Genomic DNA, 6756 nt, shown 5'->3' on the forward strand with positions numbered 1-6756 from the left:
ACGGAGCGCTTATCCTGGAAGTCGAGAAATTTTATTAGCGGACTGACAGCTACTGAATTTCGGCTTGCGCGAAAAACGAATTGAAACAATTTATTGTAAACATGAACCAGGAACCACGGAGCGCTTATCCTGGAAGTCGAGAAATTTTATTAGCGGACTGACAGCTACTGAATTTCGGCTTGCGCGAAAAACGAATTGAAACAATTTATTGTAAACATGAACCAGGAACCACGGAGCGCTTATCCTGGAAGTCGAGAAATTTTATTAGCGGACTGACAGCTACTGAATTTCGGCTTGCGCGAAAAACGAATTGAAACAATTTATTGTAAACATGAACCAGGAACCACGGAGCGCTTATCCTGGAAGTCGAGAAATTTTATTAGCGGACTGACAGCTACTGAATTTCGGCTTGCGCGAAAAACGAATTGAAACAATTTATTGTAAACATGAACCAGGAACCACGGAGCGCTTATCCTGGAAGTCGAGAAATTTTATTAGCGGACTGACAGCTACTGAATTTCGGCTTGCGCGAAAAACGAATTGAAATAATTTATTGTAAACATGAACCAGGAACCACGGAGCGCTTATCCTGGAAGTCGAGAAATTTTATTAGCGGACTGACAGCTACTGAATTTTGGCTTGCGCGAAAAACGAATTGAAATAATTTATTGTAAACATGAACCAGGAACTACGGAGCGCTTGTCCTGGAAGTCGAGCTTCACCGCGTAGCGGACCCGAAGCGCAGGATCCGGGAGGTTGAGAACCCGGTACTCGAAATACGTAGCGGCCCGAAGCGCGGGATCCGTGAGGTTGAGAACCCGGTACTCGAAATTTGCGGAGCGCGACTCTCATCCGTCCGCTCTACTGCGCGGTTGTTACCCGACTGAGGAACTCGGCTAGCCGATTTTAGATTGGTGACGTCACTTTCCGAACATCCGAAAATTCAAACTTTGGTTTCGAACTGTAATACTACGTATGATGATGTATGATGTATAATGTACGATGTATGATGTATGATGTACGATGTATGATGTATGATGTACGATGTATGATGTACGATGCATGATGTATGATGTACGATGTATGATGTACGATGTATGATGTATGATGTACGATGTATGATGATATGATATGATGTATAATGATTTTAGTTTTCACGTTTCATACAAGAAATACACACTTTATCTCTCCTGCCGATTCCAGACTCAAGCGACCAGTCCCTTCGACGGTCAGCCGTTGACTGCAGATATATTCTTCAGTGAACGGGTCGGCTAATAACGCTGCCGTTCTGCGACAGTTGGGTGATGAAAAATTTCGCTCGTATCTTTCAAATGCGTGTTAAAATACACTCGAAGTGTTAAGAAGCGTCGTTCTTTCTCCCCCTATCACCTTTCTAGGTCTTTAAACCACTACGCAGCGTTAAATACTGTCTCATATACGAAGCATCCATTTCATCTCGTTCAAAATTAGCGCAACCGTGATGTATTACAGTTACTCTGAATTTTTTTCCATCCGAATACTTTTCGAAAAACAATTCTGCTCCTTCACCCAACGCAGATGCTTCACTTGCGACCAGCTAAAACAGCGTTTCGATTCTATGCCTATGAAAATTCAAGATCGAGAGAGCAAATGAAAAGTTGTTGGAATAATTATGAATACTAATGTTATGGAATACATCGAGCGCGCGTCGAATAAAATCCCATTTCGAAATGAAAAATACTTCTCTTTTCATATCATAGCTAATCTAGTAATATAGGTAGATAGGATGGTTGGAGGTGTTCGGAAATGGTAGGACATTTCAAAAGTTAAAGTCGACGACGATCCGGTGCATCAATTTTATCGTTACAGATTTTCTTTTCCCATGAAGCATAGAGTATTCAACAACGATAATGCAGTCCTTAAAATTCATAATTCATCTCTGTCTGGAAAGCTAATTCGCAAGGCGTGGTATTCTAGATATGTCAAAACTAAGCTAGCGGCACGTGTTTGCATTATTAGAAAAATACCCGTACTCTACATACACTGTTTCTAATCTTTTGCTACATTTGGTTTAATCCCCATGCTTCCACAGCACGAATAGTCGAAAATGTTTTTGATTATCCATAATAAAATAAAAGAAGTAACAAAGCTTAAATTTATTGTTAAAGCTCCAATGAATACATCAAACTGCGGTCGAATTCATTTATTATTTGCACATGACCTCTGTACATTTGATAAATTATTCCTAAATACATTGAAACATATGTATTTATAATGAAATATCATGCAATGGGCTGTGTAAACTACAAACTATAATTTCTATCAAACAGCTGCTTTTATGTTAACTGGGCTTTGAGACTCAGTTAAGTTGGATCTCGATTTTTGCCATTATACGTAGGACATTGGGTTACAAAAACAAATGCGAATTACGAAGAAATCCGTATTAGAGGTAAGGATATTTTAGTTCAAGTACACCTATACACAGAAATCCGTATGTGAATATACTAAGACCTCTGTGTTTATTGTAAAAGTCTAGTTTTAAATATGTGTATACATTTATATACACATGCATAAGTATACGTATACATATATACACATACATGTACATAAATAATTGCCAAGAAATGTAAACACTAACAACTTGTCGCAAATGGAGTAAAACGTAAGGTTAATAATATACAAATTACACAAGCGCACCATAAAACATGGCAAGGGTAATCCTAGTGCAGTGATTGTACAAACTGAAGAAATATACATTTACATAAACATGATATAAATTAATAGACTAGAAAAGAGTATTTAGAGAGCTTATCTAATTCCGATCTTGTCACAATAGATCATTAACATAATCAATATACGGTTAAAGGTGTATTAGCTACATTCACTATTAGAGATAATATTTTTCATCCATTTTTATAGTTATTTAATTTCTTGTACAACAATTTTTCAAATTTCACCGCAAAATGCCCAACAAGTTCTCGTAGTGCAAATACGAGTCCAATTACCTTACAGATGGCATTACATTGATTTTTGCCTTCTCGCGTCGAGTTATAAATACAGAGAAATCTCAATGAAAGCTCATTTCTATAAGATTTATTGTAGTGCTGTATTCGTAGCTGTACCTGTTATTCTATCTTATATACTGTCCTAAATTTTAAACACACAGCACAACAATGGCTGAAAGCACAATGGCAAGAAGAGAGGAGCAATTTGCATCTTAATAAATCTTTTCTTCTTCATACGTAGCGGAGCGATGTCACGTCGGAGGATATGTACTAGTGGATCACTAGGTGGGGCACAGAACTGAAACATAATTGTGTTGAAAATCGTCAATATCTCTTACAGAAAGTAGGTACGTTGCCAGACCTTATATACCAACAATGAATATTCGTAGAGGCTATATTCATAAATACTTACGAAAGTAAGCTAATATTTTACCCGCAATTGCTTATTACTGATAACTTGATATGATAATATCCCCTCCCCGCCCCTCCCCGCATACATCTACTTCTACTTCTACTCTACTCCAACTCCTACTACTACGACTACTCCTATTCCTACTCCGACTTCTACCACTTCTACTTCAACTCCCACTACTCCTACTCCTGATCCTACTCCTACTCTAATGAATATAATAAAAATGTTATACTCACAGTGTACAAGTCCTCGTCATCCTCGTCCTCCTCCTCGCCCACCTCGATCACCCGCAACCACCGCGAACTGCCTCGGGTTATACCTTGAATAGTAATGAATATTTTTAGTATAAGAACACATCAAAAACACTGTTCAAGGATTGATATAGTTAATTAATTAATTAATAATATAATCAATTTTATTAGCGCATTGATAGCTACTGAATTTGTGCTTGCGTGAGAAATAAATTGAAATAATTTGTTGTAAACGTGACAAGTTTGAAAAATTTTAAATAAAACATAATGACAATTGTCATCAAATATTATAAGAATATTAATTATTTAATTAATAATATAATAAATTATATGAGCTTATTCATAGCTACTGAATATGTGCTTGCGCGAAAAATGAATTGAAATAATTTAATGTAAGCATGATAAGTTTGAAAAATTTCAGATACAACATAATTACAATTGCCATCAAATATTATAAGAATATTAATTAAGTAATTAATAATATATTAAATTATATGAGCTTATTCATAGCTACTGAATATGTGCTTGCGCGAAAAATGAATTGAAATAATTTAATGTAAACATGACTAGTTTGAAATATTTTTGATAAAATATAATTACAATTGCCATCAAATATTATAAAAATGTTTCACTCACCGAGCACAAATCCTCGTCTTCCTCGTCCTCCTCCTCATCCACCTCCGATCACCTCCAACCGCTGCCAACCACCTCTAACGACCACGGCTAACCACCTCGGGTTATACCTCGATCACTGATAAATGTTTTCAGTATTAGAACACATTAAAAATATTGTGTAAGCATTAATGTAATTTTTGCATAGACACATTGTACGAAAATTATGGAAAAATTATAAAACATTGTAGAAATTTTATTAGCACATTGATAGATATAGAATTTGGACTTGCGCGGGAAATGAGTTTAAATAATTCATTGTAAACATGACAAGTGTAAAAAATTTCAGATGAAATATAATTACAATAGCCATGAAATATTATAAAAATGTTATACTCACAGTGCAGAAATCCTCGTTATCCACCTCCTGAATCACCGAGATTACCCGCAACCACCCCCATCCACCTCCAACGACCACCGCCAACCACCTCGAGTTATACCTCGAATACTAATAAATATTTTCAGCATGAGAACAAATCAAAAATAATGTGTAAGGTTTAATATAATTTCTTTATCGACATATTTTACCAAAAAGATTATGAGAAGATTATACAGTTATAGACATTTTATTAGCGTACTGACAGCTACTGAATTTCGGCTTGCGCGAAAAACGAATTGAAATAATTTATTGTAAACATGAACCAGGAACCACGGAGCGCTTATCCTGGAAGTCGAGAAATTTTATTAGCGGACTGGCAGCTACTGAATTTCGGCTTGCGCGAAAAACGAATTGAAATAATTTATTGTAAACATGAACCAGGAACCACGGAGCGCTTATCCTGGAAGTCGAGAAATTTTATTAGCGGACTGACAGCTACTGAATTTCGGCTTGCGCGAAAAACGAATTGAAATAATTTATTGTAAACATGAACCAGGAACCACGGAGCGCTTATCCTGGAAGTCGAGAAATTTTATTAGCGGACTGACAGCTACTGAATTTCGGCTTGCGCGAAAAACGAATTGAAACAATTTATTGTAAACATGAACCAGGAACCACGGAGCGCTTATCCTGGAAGTCGAGAAATTTTATTAGCGGACTGACAGCTACTGAATTTCGGCTTGCGCGAAAAACGAATTGAAAGAATTTATTGTAAACATGAACCAGGAACCACGGAGCGCTTATCCTGGAAGTCGAGAAATTTTATTAGCGGACTGACAGCTACTGAATTTCGGCTTGCGCGAAAAACGAATTGAAACAATTTATTGTGAACATGAACCAGGAACTACGGAGCGCTTGTCCTGGAAGTCGAGCTTCACCGCGTAGCGGACCCGAAGCGCAGGATCCGGGAGGTTGAGAACCCGGTACTCGAAATTTGCGGAGCGCGACTCTCATCCGTCCGCTCTACTGCGCGGTTGTTACCCGACTGAGGAACTCGGCTAGCCGATTTTAGATTGGTGACGTCACTTTCCGAACATCCGAAAATTCAAACTTTGGTTTCGAACTGTAATACTACGTATGATGATGTATGATGTATGATGTACGATGTACGATGTACGATGTATGATGTATGATGTATGATGTATGATGATATGATATGATGTATAATGATTTTAGTTTTCACGTTTCATACAAGAAATACACACTTTATCTCTCCTGTCGATTCCAGACTCAAGCGATTAGTCCCTTCGATGGTCAGCCGTTGACTGCAGATATATTCTTCAGTGAACGGCTCGGCTAATAACGCTGCCGTTCTGCGACAGTTGGATGATGAAAAATTTCGCTCGTATCTTTCAAATGTGTGTTAAAATACACTCGAAGTGTTAAGAAGCGTCGTTCTTTCTCTCCCTATCACCTTTCTAGGTCTTTAAAGCACTACGCAGCGTTAAATACTGTCTCATATACGAAGCATCCATTTCATCTCGTTCAAAATTAGCGCATCCGTGATGTATTACAGTTACTCTGAATTTTTTTCCATCCGAATACTTTTCGAAAAACAATTCTGCTCCTTCACCCAACGCAGATGCTTCACTTGCGACCAGCTAAAACAGCGTTTCGATTCTATGCCTATGAAAATTCAAGATCGAGAGAGCAAATGAAAAGTTGTTGGAACAATTATGAATATTATTGTTATGGAATACATCGAGCGCGTGTCGAATAGAATCTCATTTCGAAATGAAGAAGTCTTCTGTTTCCATACTATAAAGTATTATTGTAGGTAATCTAGTTTGTCTCCTGGAAAATCATCATATTTACAGTATGCATTACGTATTGATCGTAAATGGATCATACATATTAATATCGTACATGGGCCGCATATACATATATACATTTTGGTCTCTGCATCATTATTACGTCTGATCTATTATTATTTATGATCTACGTATACATTCTTCTCTCGGGTACCTATACTCTAATTAAATCACTGTTTTGCTAAGAATTTTGGAAGAAATTTATGCTCATTACTAATTCCTTGTATCGCTGACAAGTCGGTAAGTA

The 6756-nt window shown here is 37.1% G+C and overlaps 1 long non-coding RNA gene across 1 annotated transcript; it reads right to left on the bottom strand.

The window, feature by feature from the left end:
• Positions 1-3690: 3690 nt before the first annotated feature.
• On the bottom strand, positions 3691-4688 carry LOC124298141 (uncharacterized). The gene is made up of 3 exons (XR_006906735.1): positions 4660-4688; positions 4284-4398; positions 3691-3715 (listed from the first exon to the last, which is right to left on the bottom strand). It is a non-coding gene; the product is annotated as an uncharacterized LOC124298141 (long non-coding RNA).
• Positions 4689-6756: the final 2068 nt, after the last annotated feature.

The sequence above is a fragment of the Neodiprion virginianus genome, chromosome 2 (genome assembly GCF_021901495.1).
Source record: "Neodiprion virginianus isolate iyNeoVirg1 chromosome 2, iyNeoVirg1.1, whole genome shotgun sequence".
In the NCBI taxonomy this organism is placed as follows: Eukaryota; Metazoa; Arthropoda; class Insecta; order Hymenoptera; family Diprionidae; genus Neodiprion; species Neodiprion virginianus.